This window comes from Triturus cristatus, chromosome 7 (assembly GCF_964204655.1).
Source record: "Triturus cristatus chromosome 7, aTriCri1.1, whole genome shotgun sequence".
Taxonomy (NCBI): Eukaryota; Metazoa; Chordata; class Amphibia; order Caudata; family Salamandridae; genus Triturus; species Triturus cristatus.
In genome coordinates this window covers 935,704,750-935,724,869 of record NC_140590.1, presented here as the reverse complement: position 1 = coordinate 935,724,869, position 20,120 = coordinate 935,704,750, and positions in this window count along the sequence as shown.

The window sequence follows — 20,120 nt, the reverse complement described above, 5'->3', positions numbered from 1 at the left end:
AGTTGGTGTTGTGCACTTTTGGCCATGGCTGTGATGTAGCTGTGTAAATGTAGATGATTGACGAGGGTGATACCAAGGGATCTAGCACTCTGGACAATGGCAGGTCAACTATCCAGGACGGGAAAGTTAGCCATCCATTCATGTCCTGGGGTTTTTGCTTTCAGCGATGAAATCAAAAGAAATTCTGTTTTAGTTGAGATGAGATTTAGATGGTAGTTAGACATCCAGTTTGTAATCTTTTGCAGCGTGATTGAAAGGAGGGCAACATCTTCAGGGGATGAGATTTTCATTTATATTAGAGTACAGTCAGCGTAGAGGTAGAATAGAATCCCAGAGTTTCTGAGAATCACATACAGTGGTTCAAGGTAGAGGTAAAAGCAGGTTGTAGAAAAGGATCGAGCCTTGAGGGACGCCTTGATGTACGCTGACTGGTCTCAGCAGCAGCTATTCAACATACTGCAATGGCGACAAGAGTGGACTAACTCTGGTGCCCCGTAGAAGCTCACAACCACAGCAACCAGGTGCAGACAAGCCTCCTGCCTCATAGCGCAGTAGCCAGCCTGACATCACACTGCTGTATGGATCAGGTTCAAGCCAAGAGGTATGCTACCCCCTCGGTAAGCATCATTTTGCATATTGGAAAAACACACATAGTGTCAGACAAGTTCGATGACGATACCTTCCTCCTCTCACATGCCATGAGCGCATCCCTTCTGAAACAGAAAACGCAGATCATGCAGAACCATGAAGAACTAACGCTCTCCTTCCCTCAGACGGTAGCGCCTGGCAGCCTCCTGCTGTACCAACACAAGGTCAGGTACCTGCACCTATTCATAAGGCACTAACACCCATGGGCAAACAATCGCCTCAAAGGTGGGGCCTTAAATTGGGAGGTTAAGGGGAACACAGCACCAATATGGCATATGCGTGCCATCCTGGAGGTACACCCTCATTAACAGTGGGCAAGGACAAAGACTGCCAATAGAACAAGAAGGCATTTTGATCAGACAGAAGATGATCATCTACATACCTAAAAGCTTCTGCAAGAGCAGGATAAGTGGAACAGCTCCGTGCACCACACCATAACACCACTGCATTTACCTCACCCGGCATGCCCCAACAAACATCAATATGGGGACAGTGACCATGCTGTGAATGAGGACAACATGCAGACCTGAGACAAGCCAGCAGACAGAAGCAAAATGAACTCAGGAGGCACCAGGGAGGCAGTGATACCATCTCCCCACTGCAGTTCAGTGAACTTGCATCTCCAAGGTGGAGTGTTTGGACGAAAAGACTGAACAACTGGACATGTCACCCGCCCCCATACAAGAAAGAAACAAACAATCTATGCTGACAGTGGAGGACGCCACCCCAGAGTTGGAACCTGCACATGCAACAACACTGAGATTGAGGAATGGAACTGTGGCTTCTGTACAGCTGAACCGAACCTGCAACTGAATGGCCGCCACAGGTCAAATCATACTCTAACTGTGGAAAACCAAACGACTTTGACATGATGGGCATAGAGAATGCGACCCACAGGGATCAACAAAACCAAACGTGCTACACAATTGCACAGGAACACTTAGGCACTTAATATCAAACAACACAACTAGCAATGGATACAGACTATGATGATGACGAGGACATAGAAACATTCCTCATTGTTTCATTGATCACACACAGGCCACCAAATCAGTAAGACCCATCTGCAAAGCACAAATATGGGAAGTTGGAATGCATGCCCTCACAGACAGAAGGTAAACATCATGAGCTTAAAACAATTCAAACTGAGGCTGCTCCTTAAATTGTCATTTACCAAGCCATGTGTTAATCCCATTAGGCAGTACATTCATGGCAAACAAGTCTTGTGGTTGTTCCACAATCCACATGGACCTATTTGCTGGCACCCTGATTAGTTACTTGGTGGCAGAGGAACTGAAACGTATCTCCACCACGTACATGCACAGCGCCAAAACTCAGACTGCGGAGTTACAATATCTCCTCTAAAGACTAGGGTGTCTCAAATAAAAGCCATATCATAAATCCCACAGCACTGAGACACCAAAGGATTTAATTCCACTTCTGGCTGCTGATGAAAGAAGAAATATGAAAACTGGAAGCTCTTGACGTCATTAGGACGAACCCAAGACTGACACCATGAGTGTCCCATGGCAGTATCAATAAAACCCAAACAAACTGGTGCTGTTTGTATATTCATTGACAGGCTAGTGCCCAACAAAGCCATCAAGAGGGAGCAACATCTCATCCCCATCATCAATGACATACTCAATGACCTAAATCAAGCCCAGTGGTTCCCAAAACTAGACTTAAGCCTAGGGTACCAATAACTACAATTGGATGAGGGCAACAGGTGTATCACTGCCTTTTTCCACACATGGCTACCTGCGCAGGCGCAAGCATCTTAATTTCAGAATATCCTCAGTGATGGACGTCCTCCAAAACACTATCAAGGATACACTCTCAGGACAGGAAGGTATATTAAATGTCATCAATTCTATTCTAATCCAAACAAAGACCATCTCAAAGCACCGCCAGAGAATGAGAGCCACTCTGCATGAGAGCCCCCCTGCAGAGAATAGCTGACGGTAGCCTTTATGCTACACAGACAAAGATCTTTCCTCATAGAGATCATAAACGCCTGTGGGAATGTGTTCCCATGTCATGGGCTAAAAATTGATCCAGAAAAGATCAATGACATCAAGGATGCAAATGCCCCATCGACACAGAGTGCACTGACACATGGACACTGGTAGCATTTGCAAGCTGCGCCCTCTCAGAGCCTGAAACTCAATACGCTCGGATTGAGAAAAAAACTGCTTGAAATTGAGTGGGGCTGTACTCATTTTCTCCTTTACTTGTATGGGCAAATTTCATCGCACAGTTGCCAAAGTATTGATATGGCATAGCAGGCCACCCTGGCTGTAACAATCCAGCTGACTTCCTCTCACAACACCCAAGAAGCCAAAGCCTGAAGGGTGGAGATCATATCAGTTTTGTAGCCCAATCAACATACCGTAGAGCAATACGCCTAGCAAATGCCACACAAGCCAAAACATACTTCCTGCTGGCACTCGAAGTGTTCAGAAACAACACGTGTAAAACGGTCTTATCCAACTCGAAGGATAGAGATTCATCCAGCCAACAAACCCTCATGGCTGTGTGAGGGGTCTCAAATGATGTAAGTGTGGCAAGTGAAGGCTTGCTTCCACTGGAAAATAATATTATGGTCCCATTGTGATTCAGAGATCGAATGACTCAACTGGTGCACCAAGGCCACAAAAGGATAATCAAAACCAAAGCTAGAAACCGGGGAAGCTTGCCCTGAGGAAACAACTGCCACTGGTGCCAAGCAAAGGATAGACATGAGCCACCAGCACTGGTCATTACTGAAGATGCCTGCAAAGGGTGTGGGGTCCACGGAAGAGGTTTCGGGGAGCTCGGGGGGGGGGCGGAAGGGGGTCCATCATGAGCATGTCCTTGGTTTATTCTGCAGACTTGTATGGGTACCATGCACGGCAATTAGTCACTATGCATTGTAACGATGGCTGTATTTTGTTGGTGACCGTGAGCAAAGTTAATAAAAAGAGTTTTCAAAAAAAAATTACTGAAGATGCCTGTGAATCACAGCGGATGACCCTCAGAACTGACTTCTGCATTCTCTCTGACACAAGGAAACTAGTTGTCATCATAGACACTTGTACGAAATACTCTGCCGCGGAAATCATCTAAACCATGGCATTTGAGCAGATACATCCAACATTGGAAAGAATCGTCACAACATATGGCATCCCCATAATGGTAAAAACAAACAATGGGCCCCCATTCCAAGAGGCAGAATTTGAGTCTACTTACGAGAGCTGGGTACTGCTCATTGTCTGGCACCAAATGATTGTAGAGGTTAAGGGGTTTATGCGACCACTCAATGAAATACTTTGGATAGGAGAAAAACACAACAACATCAAATGGACTACCTATTGCCTCTGAAGAGCTTATTGCACTACCCCACATTGCAATACAAATAGACCCCTGGGCAACTTTCTGTTTGGGAGAAAAGTGGCTTCAACCCAGTGGTATCAAAGTAGACCCCATCCCCCCAGCACTGGTGGCTAAGCCAACAAAGCTGATCCCAGGATAATAACTATGCCAGCAAGGCTAGGAGCTCTTGTACACCAGTCCCAAGTTCATTCTGTTGGCTGAGGTGGATTCTGTCTCAGCCCTCTTACTCAACTTGAGCGTGAGTTACCAGCAGTCACTCAACAAACTACAAGCTCAGAGCTTTAAGTTGGATGAAAAAAGTGGGGGTCTCTAGAGAGGGTGTGGCCTTAAACATGTAAACTACATTTCTGTGTTTTCCATAGTCAGCTACCCCACTGGCATTTTGGTTCATCTCTAAGCTTTCTGTTATTCATTCTAGATTTATAATACAACTACTGACATTCACCTTAAACCAGCCTGAACTATTGGCTTTGTCAATCGATGTTAGTGGTTTGAGATAAATGAGTCCTTCTTTTCACCGCAACAGCAGCCAGCACAGCGCCAGGGAGCCCATAGACCCGTGTGCTCGGGGCCTCCACCGCCAACGCGGACCCCACTGTTGCTGGGGAGGCAGCAGACTACAGCCCCCAGTGGACGCAGGGACGCCGCGGGCCCACTCCATTCGCACCAGTAGGCGCCCATCCGCAGCCGGTTGAAGCAGGGCAGGGCCAGCCCCCTTGGCTCTGGGGACGTGGCTCTAATTACTCGTCTGGGCAAAGAGTGTCCATGGTGGAATATAAGCAAGGCAACACCTTAAATTACTGATTCTAACAGAAAAGTGGTGAGACTCCACAATTGACCAATTAATTTGTGCCTGTCCGCACAACTACACCCGGCTGAGATCCTTTATTGCTCGGCGGAAGAGAGGTCCTCTACATTCATAATACATTGGCTTTTTAGATTTCTATTTTTTATATTGGTTTTTCTTTTTTTCTAAGTTCAGCCCAATTGTCTGACTTAAAGATTTTTATCTTGTACTGTCCATATCACGGGGGTTCCAGATGAAGCTGTTGGGAATATTTATTGACAAATAGTATCTCTCTTTTAGCTGTCTTTTAAGTTTTTGTTTGTTTTGTTCGTGAGCTTTTAAAATTTGTATTTTTGGGTTTTAGCATCACATTTAGGCTTGAATACACTGCATTTGGCACTTTATACCTTACACTTTGCACTTATAGTTCCTATTGATGCTGTTGAGTATTGCCAGTGACCAGTAGTGCTCTCTCTTGCATGTTTTTTAATCCTCTCTTAACTTATTTTAATTTGTGTGATTCCCAAAGACATCTAGCTCTCTGTATTTGCACTTGGCACTTTGCAATCTACTAGCCCCTAAGTTACTGCACTTGGCACTTTATATCTTTGCACTTTGTATTGTGCATTGCACTCTGTAACTATATGGGTGGTCCATAATGGCGAAGCGAAAATTAAGAAAAATAGTAGCTGATCCTCCATGTCCCACCATTGATTCCTACCTAGTACGTGCAGTTTTCGCAATCAATGTTGAAATCGATAGAGCTGTACGCCGCTTATCATTAGTCCTAGGCACGGTGGTAGACGGGATGGCTGGTGAGGATAACGGAGAAACCCAGAAAAAGAACACACACCTTAGGGAACTTCCCCGAAATAAGCTACAAAGCACGCCCAACTTTCGTGAGTACAGTCCTCTACATGCCGGTATTTGACATGCCGCCTTCGGTATTTGAAGGTAAATTAACGCTTTCTTGTACGTTTTTCAGGGCGAGCTAATTCCGGCTTTTTTGGCGAACCAGTACAGCAATATCTGTATCCCAGGGGGTGAGTCTTCCCCTTATAGAGTCCCCCTCTTTCGTAGCCATTGGCACTGGGAGCATTACGCTTTTAAAGCTTTCCATGTCTCCTTCACTACTTGAGAAGCCACCCGCGACCCGAGATTTGGGGGCGGTGGCATTATACGCAATTTGCCACTTCTGCATCCCACTTCACCTCGCTAACGAATTAGTCCACAGACCTGGGGACGGCAGTCTTTCAATGCACTCTGCCCGCCACTTGCTCTGCCACTAATCGCGGTCTCACGGCACTCATTACTTCATGAAATAGTCCACAGCATTTGGCACGTATGGTGTTGTTATTGTATTGTGTAGTTGGTATTTTTTGCAGCACGAACTACACCCGAGTAGTCTTCTAGATGGATAGCCATGGTAGCACCTATTCAGCCATGATAGCATGAATCCCACCATTGGACGGTTGCCCACCTTAGCTACCCAGCTAGCACCGATGACGAACGCTGAATTTGTTCCTTGTGTTGTCCTGTTTTCGTTTCTATTTTCTTCTAGGTCTCGCAACAGTGGGTCCACTCCCGTTTGGGACCCAATGGACTCTCTTTGGTGATGTACTAATGTTACTATCACCCACTATGTATTAGAGATTATTTTTTTGAGCACTCTCTCACTTGGTCCTGAAGAATTGCCACCGACCCATATTGGGCACAGGGCAAGAAACATGTCGACCTTTCTACTTCCCTGGGGAGCATCATAATCCCCTTGGGGGTCACCTATTTTAATGAGGCTGGTATACCACCAGAATAAAATTGTTCCTTGATTGGCAATACCATACCTATTTTAACCCACCACACCACCACTCACTACACTTGTTGCACCTACCCCCACGCACCCATACGGCTGTCTCTAAAAAGATCTCCGAAAAAGAGCCCCTTCGCGGGCGCCCGTCGGGCATTGCAGCGCCGGCCCGACGAGGAGCACAGCTCTATGATGAAGCATGACACCTTGCTAGGTGTGTGAGGGCATTCTATAGAGACTAATCGTTCTCCCCCCTCTCTCCCAGAGGAACTGCACTCCTGGTTTTGTTTATCATTTGTTAATAGGCACCTAAGGCCTGTACCCAATAGGGAAGCTGATTGGGTTCACCCTAGCGTGAACCCCATAGTGCCAATCCACCCGCAATATGCGCTCCCAGTGTCTAACAGATTCCATGCCCAGAGTTCTCTCCAAGATAATGATTGACTCAATGCTGCCCGTTTGCCCAACATGGAGCCTGTCCCCAATGGGGGATAGGGACTGAGGAGGGGGAATGACTGGGTGGGGGGAAGGGGGGAGAAAACTTAAAAGCGGAACGTAGACATCCCATAATGGTATAAACAACTGTACAGGTTGACATAGGGTTACGTATAATGACCTACATGTTATCGCTGCCCGGCCTCTGGGATGTGGGCTTACAAGCTGTGTATGGAAGCCTTAGGGCCAAGAAAGGAAACGGCACTGGCATTTGCGGTGCAGGGTCATTATGTATGTAAGCTGATTATCCTATTGTTCTGCAATAAAAACGGTTTAAAAAAAAAAAAAAAAAAATGGAGCTTGTCCCCAATGGAGATGAAATAATGTGTGCGGGCCCACCAAAAGATGGCAACCTAATAACGACCACCCCAAATACCCTCTTAAATGTCCCAAGTCAACTTGAAGAGTTACCACACACGAGGATGGATTATGTGAACATTCTGATGATAAAACAAGGGAAATGATAGCCAGCGGCTATTCGATTGTCACGTGGAATATAGCTGGTTTTGCAAGTAAGAAGGATTCATTGGGATGGCTAGACTTTGTTAAAAATCAGGACATAATCTATATGCAGGAAACCTGGAGCACGAAACAGGTCCACATAGCAGGGTTCACATCATATGGCTTATTGGCATTACCCTCCCCCGCAGGTAGAGCCAGAGAGGGCTTTTAATCCTCACTTCAAACAAACTTACAGCAGTTGTTAAAAGGTCAATCACAATAGGTGGACACTCACAGATGTTGTGGTTATATTGTAAAGATGGGAAAACAAATTAGAAAGGAGAGAGAGCACAACTGCTGTGTAGGAAACCCCTCACCCACCTACCTAGTAGGTGGCATGCTTCATCATCGGGGCCCAACTGGATTGTCTAGCACAATCCAGTTGTGCTACAACGCCTGAGATACAGCGGAGCAGGGTTATGAGCAGTGAGTGAAGTGCTATGTGCAGTGATATAAGAGTTAAAAAAGTCTCAGGGAAATGCCCTTTTGAAAAAACTTTAATTTTAAGGGTCCCAGGACTAATGTAAAAAGAGAGAAGGGGATAGCATTAGGAATGTTATTTTCCTGGTATCCCTGGAAACTAAGGTCAACTAGTTTCAGCCTTCGTTATATTTCTAGAGGCTTTCGTCAGGACCAATTGAAATAGAAGAAAAATAAATTTAGGTGAATGGCCGTAAAAATTACATGTAGGCCAAATGTAATTATCAGCACACACCCTAAAGTGTGCTGTGAGTGTAGTGATGATATACTCACAGTAACTTCGTTCGAGGTTACATGAGTAGAGAGGTTGTGAATCCTCTGGAGTTAGAACGCCGTGTGAATCTCCGCTTGCTGAACAAGCGGAACCGAGCGCCGTCCTAGGTACTTCGGACCTGTTCTCCCTTCAAACTGCAAGCGGAGATTCACACGGCGTTTTTACAACGCAAATATGCCCATTGTCTGCGACTAAAGCTTGTGGATATAAGAATGATGAAGGGGACGACTGCATACACTTCCCACACAATAATTATGGAGGTGCATTAAATACTATGATGGCAAAGTATGACCTTGATTTGTTGCAATGTGCATGTGATACTAATGGCGGTTTGATTCCAACTTATATCGGAAGGCACGCTACCTCTGTGATTGATCATGTCTTGATTTCCATGAGTATTGTACCACTGTGTTCTACCCCAAGGATCGAATAGCTGTTACTTAGTGATCACAACTGTATCGCAATGCAAATATTGGTATGGGGCAACAAAAGTGTATCCCAACAAGTTGTTATCGACAATATTGCCCCGATTACATCAAATGGAACACGAATAAAATGGAAGGGGGTAGACCTGATCAAAGTATCCAACGACATTGTTGTAAAATGGGGTGCAGAGATCTCCCATTGCCGCAAAGAAGATGCTAGTCATACTGTGATGATAACCAACTTTTGCAAAATCAGTAGCATTATCGATGAGATTCCGACTGCCCCCATTAGGGCTAATTCTACACAAAACAAGAAATGGTTTAACCATACATGCACCCTTGCTTCCAAACTATTGAAACAGGCCCTTAATAATAGCCCAAGGAATTTGGAACTGATAAAAAAAATGTAGATTCAGTTACAAATCTGCTCTTAAAATGAGGAAAAAAGAGCTACAAGAGCAAGCGTGGGAGAAATTATCAATGGCAGCGGACACGTCTAATAATAAGCTCTTTTGGGAAACTGTTAATTCGCCTTTCCTAAAAAATTACTCATTCTCAGAATTAATATGTCATGTTAGTTGCAAGTATGGGTGGTGCACTTTTCTGGTATTTTTAAATCACCTGACCGCGAAGCTTCCAGACCCCACAGCTCAACACACCGAAGGGGTCAGCAATATCTCTTAATAACACACTTGACGAGGTTATGGCAGGACTAAATGGAAGTAGTGGAGGGAAAGCTCCGGGTCCTGACGGAGTTCCAATAGACGTTTACAAAACACTACCTGATCTGTGGGGACCCGTCCTTACCAAAGTTTTTAATGCAGCCGTGCTAGAGGGCACACCATCCACCTGGGGTCAATAGGTAATTATTCCCATTTATAAAAAAGGGAATAAATCGGAAGCTAAAAATTATCGCCCGATTTCACTCTTAGATTCATTGGTCAAAGTGATGAGTCGGGTATTATTAGCAAGATTGGAGGAGTGGGTTACCGATAATGAGATTTTATCACCGGCACAATATGGTTTTAGAAGTGGGCTAGGTACAATTGAGCAATGTATTAATTTGGAGCTTTTAATAGGCAAATATACATGTGCTAAACAGGAGAGTCTTTATCTATGTTTTGCAGACCTCAGCAGTGCCTTTGACCTTGTTTATTTATTTATTTATAAAGCGCGACATTCATCCTTCTGGGATATCACAGCGCTAGTGTGGCAGGAGAGTGATGAGTCAGTTTAGTCTAATTGAGGGCGGTAGTGGCAGTTTTAAGGAAATAAAAAGGTTTTAAGTTTCTTCCTGAACGTCATGTGTTCTACAGTTAGCCGTAGTTCCAGCGGAAGCTCGTTCCAATAAAGTGCTGCAAGGTGCGCAAAGGTGCATCCACCTGTCCTGCTCTTACTGATGATCATACTATCCTCTGGCCAGTTCTGCTTAAACTAGGGGCCCCCGAACCTATTATTTTTTTCCTCGCACGGTTGTATGAGAAGTTATCTGAGAGAGTGCGGTATGGCCACCGGGGTCAGTGCACCCCTAAATTTGAGGTTGCACTTGCCATCCGCCAAGGTTGTGTCTTAGCACCGCTGCTTTTTACATTATTTATAAATGAGGTTGACACAGCCTTCAAGTTTGGTACAAGCGGATGCACCCCAAATTGTAGATCAATTTATACCAGTTCTGCTTTATGCAGATGATGCGGTGCTTCTGTCTAGAACCCAGGTTGGCCTACAGCGCCTTATAGATAAGTTTAGTGTCTTTATCACCAGTAGGAAGTTATTAATCAATAAAGAAAAATCTTTTACTATGGTATGTGGACGCAAACCCAAAAAATCTAAAGCCTTTTTCATTGATAGCACTAGAGTGGACACCGTTAACAACTTTTGCTACCTAGGAATAACTTTCTCAGATAAGGGTAAATGGTCGCATGAACTAGCCAACATCTGTTCGAAGATGACGATGAGCGTATATGGGGTCTTTCGATTCGCATCCAAATTGGGCGATCGCCGTATCAAGACATATATAAAGCTAGGTGTGCCTCCTGTGCATTATATGGGGTCTTTCGATTTGCATCCAAATTGGGCGATCGCCGTATCAAGACATATATGAAGCTAGGTGTGCCTCCATTGCATTATTGGGCGATCGCCGTATGATAGACATATATAAAGCTAGGTGTGCCTCCATTGCATTATGTGGTGCAGGGGTGTGGGGTCACAACACTAGTCAGTCTATACAGCAAGAAGAAAATAATTTTTTTAAAACATCTTTTATGTCTGCCACATCTGCATCCACAGAGATAGTACACAGAGAAGTGGGAATAAGATACTCATCAGACTTGATTGCTCTGTTACCACTAATGCTCTGGAGATATATTTTTTGCTTCTTTTCGCTGGGCGTGTTTTTCTCTCCTCCAGCCAATGGCAAGAGAAGAGAAAAGAAAAACACGCCCCCGAATCCGAAACCGCCGCTGCGTTTCTCCGAGGCATTTCTGCTTCGCCTCGGAGAAAGGCGGCGGTGTTCATGGCTCTCGCTGCCCTATCCTCGCAACCTGGAGCTTGTGGTGAGGTATGCTCTGATGTTTACGTTTCCAACTCAGGTCACAAACTATAACACGTTTAAATCCTGGTTTCTCCACTTGACACCAACCGTGTGATCTTGCGCAAACCACTTTAACTCCCGGTGCAAAGTTCCGGATTCCCCGGGAACGATCTAAGTTCCAATATTAAGCCTTATCTTGGAAGACTGCATCCTCCTGCACTGGAGCCGCACTGTTGGGGTCCCCCGTACCCCAGGATGTCCTCAGTGCTGGCAGAGCTGCAGAAAGGAGGTTCAAGGGTCCGTCCCTGCCGCGCCGCTCCTTATGCGCCCTTGGCTCCTCTGTGCACTGCACCCTCAGCTGCAACGGGTGGAGAACGAAGGATCCGCTGAAGAGTTGGCGCGGTGCCCTGGCACCCCCGGGTCCGCACGGGTCCAGCTGGGAGTGCGAGGTGAGTGTGTGGGGTGCCACAGGTGCACTCTTCTTCCCCTGCAGTTAGCCTTGCGGAGCTCTCAGCTATGGCACAGTACCGGTGCTTGACACGGATCCTCCCCCCTACCTTTAAGTACAGTGCATCCGCCCTATCCAATTACAGTGCCATTTCCACCCCCCGCGGCCCCTCCCGGCCCCTTGTGCGCTCTATTGTTTGCTAACAAGCTTCTGATGCAATTTAAGAGCCGCCAGACTCTGCCAGACCGGGAGGATCTGCCTTATTCATGAGGCGCTGCGGTGGCGAACCTTCAAGTCTTGGCACCTCCCACAGTGCCCTCGTGTGATGGGCAAGGCGCTATAGGTCACCCCTCTAAAGGCAGCTCAGTGTGTTGGGACCCTACTGCAAAGAGTACCGTTAAACCCAGGCTGTCATGATTGGGGTGCCGCTCGCTGCCTTGATCGTGGGACGCTGTGGACTCGGTCCCTTGCCTGTTTGAGCTACTTGTGCGAAGGGGACGCTGCGCTGAACTGGGAGGGCGTCACAGAGGCTAGAATCGCCGGGACTGCGAGGACCAGGGTGCTTGTTGCTCAGTTTACCCTGCACACCTGCATCCTCTTCCTGGCCCCGCCTCCATCTACTACTTCACCTCTCGCGGCCCCCGCTCTGCGGGAGCCGCTCGCTGCCTTGATCGTGGGACGCTGTGGACTCGGTCCCTTGCCTGTTTGATCTACTTGTGCGAAGGGGACGCAGCGCTGAACTGGGAGGCCGTCACAGAGGCTAGAATCGCTGGGACTGCGAGGACCAGGGTGCTTGTTGCTCAGTTTACCCTGCACACCTGCATCCTCTTCCTGGCCCCGCCTCCATCTACTACTTCACCTCTCTCGGCCCCCGCTCCGCGGGTGCCGCTCGCTGCCTTGATCGTGGGATGCTGTGGACTCTGTCCCTTGCCTGTTTGAGCTACTTGTGCGAAGGGGACGCTGCGCTGAACTGGGAGGCCGTCACAGAGGCTAGAATCGCCGGAACTGCGAGGACCAGGGTGCTTGTTGCTCAGTTTACCCTGCACACCTGCATCCTCTTCCTGGCCCCGCCTCCATCTACTACTTCACCTCTCGCGGCCCCCGCTCCGCGGGTGCCGCTCGCTGCCTTGATCGTGGGACGCTGTGGACTCGGTCCCTTGCCTATTTGAGCTACTTGTGCGAAGGGGACGCTGCGCTGAACTGGGAGGCCGTCACAGAGGCTAGAATCGCCGGGACTGCGAGGACCAGGGTGCTTGTTGCTCAGTTTACCCTGCACACCTGCATCCTCTTCCTGGCCCCGCCTCCATCTACTACTTCACCTCTCGCGGCCCCTGCTCCGCGGGTGCCGCTCGCTGCCTTGATCGTGGGACGCTGTGGACTCGGTCCCTTGCCTGTTTGAGCTACTTGTGCGAAGGGGACCCTGCGCTGAACTGGGAGGCCGTCACAGAGGCTAGAATCGCCGGGACTGCGAGGACCAGGGTGCTTGTTGCTCAGTTTACCCTGCACACCTGCATCCTCTTCCTGGCCCCGCCTCCATCTACTACTTCACCTCTCGCGGCCCCCGCTCCGCGGGAGCCGCTCGCTGCCTTGATCGTGGGACGCTGTAGACTCGGTCCCTTGCCTGTTTGAGCTACTTGTGCGAAGGGGACGCTGCGCTGAACTGGGAGGCCGTCACAGAGGCTAGAATCGCCGGGACTGCGAGGACCAGGGTGCTTGTTGCTCAGTTTACCCTGCACACCTGCATCCTCTTCCTGGCCCCGCCTCCATCTACTACTTCACCTTTCGCGGCCCCCGCTCCGCGGGAGCCGCTCGCTGCCTTGATCGTGGGACGCTGTGGACTCGGTCCCTTGCCTGTTTGAGCTACTTGTGCGAAGGGGACGCTGCGCTGAACTGGGAGGCCGTCACAGAGGCTAGAATCGCCGGGACTGCGAGGACCAGGGTGCTTGTTGCTCAGTTTACCCTGCACACCTGCATCCTCTTCCTGGCCCCGCCTTCATCTACTACTTCACCTCTCGCGGCCCCCGCTCCGTGGGAGCCGGTCGCTGCCTTGATCGTGGGACGCTGTGGACTCGGTCCCTTGCCTGTTTGAGCTACTTGTGCGAAGGGGACGCTGCGCTGAACTGGGAGGCCGTCACAGAGGCTAGAATCGCCGGGACTGCGAGGACCAGGGTGCTTGTTGCTCAGTTTACCCTGCACACCTGCATCCTCTTCCTGGCCCCGCCTCCATCTACTACTTCACCTCTCGCGGCCCCCGCTCCGCGGGTGCCGCTCGCTGCCTTGATCGTGGGACGCTGTGGACTCGGTCCCTTGCCTGTTTGAGCTACTTGTGCGAAGGGGACGCTGCGCTGAACTGGGAGGCCGTCACAGAGGCTAGAATCGCCGGGACTGCGAGGACCAGGGTGCTTGTTGCTCAGTTTAGCCTGCACACCTGCATCCTCTTCCTGGCCCCGCCTCCTTTCTCCCGGTCCTCCCACTTTCCACCTATATCAAGGGTCCCGCCCACACGCGCCAGCGGGACGTGCGCGGGACGTAGCCCGGGGCGAAGACCGGGCAAAGAGCGGGCCGTTTGAGGCCGTTCGAGCAAGGGCGACCAAGGGCCTGGGCCCCTTTGAGCTGTTTGTCGCCCTCCCTACACCTGTACCTGTGGGTAAGCATGTAAACCAGAGAAACACGGAGTAAGAGCGCCTTAGCGACAGGGAGGACGAATGGAACTCTTGACACGTACTTTGCCAAAGCTGGTTCCCTCCTTGTCGACGAGATCACCATCTTGGAAAGGCGAATCTCTCAAGAAATTGACTGGGTGAGGAGATCTTCCTTTGGTCCTCTTGCACGTGCTATGACTCCTGATAAGTCTCTAGATTGTACATCTTTAGTAGTAGGGGGGGGGAAATGGTATGGATGGAATACCAATTACACCTGCAACAAATTGCTCTGCCATTTCTTTCGTTGATTGTGATAATTCAGGAAATGCTGAGCTCAGTATATTGCCTCTACCGCCCTGTAAGGCCTCAATACCCCAGCCCTCTGCCGAAGGGACGGCTCCTACACAGAAAGCATGTAGTAATGGGGAGTTGAAACAACACGCCCAGGGTGAGAGGGAGGGAGCAATTCCGAAATATCAAACAAGGGCCCACTCAACGGGGGGCAAACACGTCAAAGCTGCTAAATCCAGCTCCAGGCCCAAGGGAATCCAAAAGGAATTAGCGAGCAAAGGGTCAAAGCCATCATGTAGAACGGGTGTATTGCATCATCAAATTCCGGCTAAAACTCTTCCAAGCCAGCACAATTCAGCTGAGGGGGAGGAGGTCACTCTTTTGGCCCTCCGTACTCTACTGAGGGAACTGCTTATTCCCCTGGAAGAACGTTTGGCCAATATGGAAATTTGTTTAATGGATCTGCGCAAGGGACTTTTGGGTCTAGCTTCAGGCCGAAGAATGGCCGAACATGGTGTAGTTGGGAACTTTGTTGGTACCTCCAAATTGCCCACAAACCCTGTCATCTTGTCTTCTCAATTACCTATAGCTACCCAAATAGATAATACTACTACAGTTCCCTTGCTAAAATCTCCCCTCACAACACTGTGCAGCCAACAACAACCTCTGACAGCAAACCCTAGTAAGTTGAGCTCAGCCGGGCCGTTATATATACTGGCTGAGGAGAAAGTAACAAATAATGTAATCCACCCTCCAGCTAGGCAAGCTAGTTCCCAAAATTGGTGCAAAGTGGTAAAGCTCCCCCCAGAGGCTGCAGTATATTCAGTTGTCTTGAAGGGGGTCCCTATGCTACGTGGAAACGCGGTGGAATCGTACGACTCCCTGCATAATAAGGTCACTAGTTGGCTAAATACTCACAGGCCACTACCATCTAGCCTTGATGGCAAAATTCTTTTGGTAAGAAGGGTCCCATGGATTGGTCATACTGATAAGAATAATGTTGGGGATTGCATAATTGTAAATTTTAGGAGCCCTAACATTGTGCCATACATTTGTAACTGGTCTGGTAATACAGGATTGACATCCATTGAAGTGGCCCATCTGTCATATTTTTATCCTAATAGTAGTAATTCAAATTTGAATAATGATGACGGTTGGTCCAGGGTTGGTCCTGACGTTGATGGATCCAGACACAGACTTAGGTCCAGTCGCAATGTTCCTCCCAATTATGCCAACTACATACATCCCAATAGATATAGTTGCCTTGAACAGGTAGATTGACGCTATCTGCGACAAAAGCCTGTAAGTGCCAAAATAGAGACCACCCTTCGAAAATCCCGCGTATTACGACGGGAGTCTTCGTCATCTACTAACTCCCAGGGTCTAGCAATCCATTCACCCAAGAGTGCACAGGGCCCTAACAATAATAAAAACCAAAGTTCGATTACCTCACCCACTCCTAATGTTTCTACTAATTCTCCACCGACCCTCGCAACATCATCGCATGCACCTCCATCCCCAACTATAGATGTTATAACGGAGGAAAATGGCGGATGTGGATTAGAAGTGCCTGATAACGTCTTGAAGGTCCTTTCTTGGAATGTCGCTGGCATTACCAATAAAATAGATACGAGTGACTGGGACTCTTTAGTAAGTAACAGTGATATTTGTCTCTTTCAGGAGACTTGGGCTAGGGAACCCCTGTCCAGAGCGGGTTATGCAGTCTTTGAAGTAACTGCAATTTGGTCTGCCAGGGGGAGGCCATCTGGAGGACTGGCGATTTGGGTAGCTAGTCACATTGGGTGTAATGCGGAGAGTCTACCGACTCTCTCGCCGGACATACAATGTGTTCTACTCAAGTGGCCTAATGGTTTCAAATTAGCAGTCCTTAATGTGTACTCCCGCCCCATTGGTATTACTATGGAATCCCCATTACTAGATGATCTTGCGCGCTTTCTGGAATCCCTTCCTATCAACTATAAGATAGTGCTGGGCGGTGATTTTAACTGCCACTTTAAGCCCTTGGAAGGCTTAAAGGAAGGTGCATTTACGGCAGAAGATGATCTCTGGGGTGTCCCCCCCTGCCAATCCCCATACGCTAAATCCTGGTCCCCCTTGGCTGTGCAAATCATGTCCCTAACACTAAATTTCTCTCTAAGGGCATGTAACGGACGCACTATCTCTGATACCCCTTCTGCATGCACGTTTAACAGGAAGAACCATGAATCCAGGCTGGACTATATTTTTGTAGATATTAGCCTATGGCCAAAGGTCCTGGACTTTAAAGTCATTGTTAGATCGGACAGTGACCACAATGCACTTATAATGGAGATGGTGCATCCTGTGGCTGCTGTGCGATCTTCCTCTGTTGAGCTTGGTCATGATCCTGGGAACCTGGTACTTAGCTCAAACAGACGCAGGGTCAAGTGGGGGAAACTGGAGAACTCAGAGGAGTCTATAAGTAACCTCTACAGGATAGCACTCCCAAAGCTACAAGAACTGGATTTGCTAATTATGCAGCCTAAAGATCTGCATTTTAACGAGAAGTTGGCCTTAATCCATGACGACCTAGTGGGTGCACTGGGTGAGGTTTTCTACCCAGTGTTACCACAGAGGAAAAATAAAACACATACCCCAACATGGTATAATTCATCCTGTAGAAAGATTAAGACAGAATTACTAAATACAGTCAAAATAGGTTTGGATAAAACTAAAATTTCTGAGCTTAGACGAAACTACAGGAGAGCTATGGCAGTGGCACGGTCAGAATGGGATTGGAACAGATGGCAGGATCTCACATTTGCACTTGAAACAAGGGATATGAGAAAATGTTGGTCTCTGGTAAATGCCGGCACGGCAGAACCCAAAGCTGCAGTGGAGTCAAACATTGCAGCATCTATATGGGAGGCCCATTTTGGACAGCTTTATCAAGAACCGTTTCGATGCGATGATGAGGGGTATGTGGCTCCTACAATTGCCCATGACCCTACATCTGAACTGGAATTCACTCTTGTTGAGGTGGTTAACGCAATCGGGGGTTTGGCGAAGGGCAAGGCACCAGGTCTTGATAGATTGCCTGGCGACCTCTTTCGTCTTCATCCAGACATTTGGGGTCCTTATTTGCTCATACTTTTTAATTCCATTCTGGGTGGGATGGAGATTCCCTGTACTTGGCTGGGGGCGGAGATAGTTCCTATTTTTAAAAAGGGCTCTCCTCTTCTCCCAGCCAACTACAGGCCAATAAGTCTCATAGATGTCCCTCAAAAATTATATTCTCGCCTCCTCTTGAACCACCTCTCGGAGTGGATGGAGGACAATAAAATTCTTAGTCCTCTCTAGGCTGGCTTCAGGAAAAAAACGTCCACCATGGACCAGATCTTCCGCCTCGTTCTCCTTTATTGGAAAACTGTAACCATCGAGAGGGGAAGGCTGTACATGGTGTTCATGGACCTGAGGTCAGCATTCGACCTAGTTCCCAGGAAAAAATTATGGCAGACTTTAAAGGAGTTAGGCGTTCCGACCCACATATTAAATGCCATTATCAGGCTCCATGAGAATAACTATGCACAGGTCAGGCATGGGAGGTTGGGAGCACTATCATCAAAATTCCCGGTCCTCAGAGGGGTCAGGCAGGGCTGTGTCCTTGCACCAACCCTGTTCTGTCTTTATGTCAACAGTGTCATAGCACATCTTGACACTGTTGTCGACAATGATGCCCCCTGTTTGGGCAGCAGGAGGGTACCCGCCATTATGTTTGCGGATGACACCCTCCTGCTGTCAAAATCTCCGATGGGGATCCAACGGATCCTAGATGGATTTGGCCTTTTCTGCAAGCAACATGGTCTAGAAATTAATACAGGAAAGACCAAGTTTATGATATTTAATCCATCATCTAAAACCAGACCTAATCCTTCTCTGAGCACTGAAAGATTGGAGAGGGTGAATACCTTCCAGTATCTGGGGGTAACTCTCCATGAGAATTTATCTTGGGAACCTCAGGTGACTAGAAGTCGGCTCAAGCTTTCTCAACTGTCAGGGGGAATTCTGAAAGTGGCAAATTCCTCTACATACAAACCTATTAGTCCGGCAGTTGAGATGTATAAGACGCAAGCAAAAGCCGCCGCATCCTATGGTGGAGAACTTTGGGGGTACAACGCGGGTTTAGGAATTGTAAAAGTAGAGAACAATTTCATAAGGCGCCTTTTGGCCCTTCCTTGTGGCACACCCCTTCTCCCCCTAAGATTAGACTTGGGTCTACCCTCCATAAGAGAAGACCTGGAATTAATGCCACTGAGATTCTGGCATAGGCTTTGGTCCACCGCTGAGCTCGAACATTACAGGCAAGAGCTCGCCCATGTCATGAATTATAATCTCTGTGATAAAATCCCGTGGTTGGTTTTTATAAAGAAAGAACTTTACCGACTAGGTCTTCACGAACTATGGGATTCCCCGGAACAAGGCTGCTTCAGGGTGCCACGCAAACGCCTTGTGGGTATTTATAGGGAGAAAAGTTTTGCCTCCCTTGTTTCTGCCACCAATAAAGGTATTTTGACTGTTAGATTTTTGGATTTTAAGGATTTATACCAATTCGAAGGGTTTATGGACATCATTTTCCCTATACTAGCTAGAAAATTGTTTATCCAATGGAGGCTAGGGACTCTTCCCATTAAAATATTTACTTACAACTGGACAAAAAGGTTGGATAAAATCTGCCCAGGTTGTTGCATTCATGATGAGGAAGAATCCCATATTATGTTTTTCTGTCCTGCATACAATCGACCCAGAAAATACTGGTTAGCTCCTCTATGCAGAAACTTGGGCTTAAGGAGCTATCTCCATTCGCTTAGAATATTGAAAACGAGCACGGCACCCCACATAGTATTTGCAGTTGCTAAATTTTTAATGGCCATGTGGCAGTTAAGGTCAAAATATCTTAAAGACTGATCCTTTTGGCTATGAATCTTAACGCCTTTTGCAATCAGAAATTCTTTTTATACTATGATGGTTTTATGTATTTTACCATGTTCTTATATTAATGTGGATGCATTTTAATGATACTGTTTTCGTATCTTTTATGGCCTAATTGGCCGAAATAAAGAATTTGATTGATTGATTGATTGGGCAGATATAGGCCGCAATCCTTACGAGGTCGATATATTTACAGCCATATGTGAAACTCAACCTGTTATCCTTCGGAGATCTATATAATCAGGGCCACTTGAATTATGCGATTCTGCAGCCGCAGCGTTTTCCACATAATTATAGATTTGCCCCATTTGCCACTTGATCCATCCACTGCTGTATCTGCAGATTTTAACCAAACAATGCGTCTAGCTGAATCGCATCAAACGTTACTAAATATGTGGCGACCCCTGTTTCCGCACAATAGAATGCCACCCGCAAAGGTTGACTGGTTATCC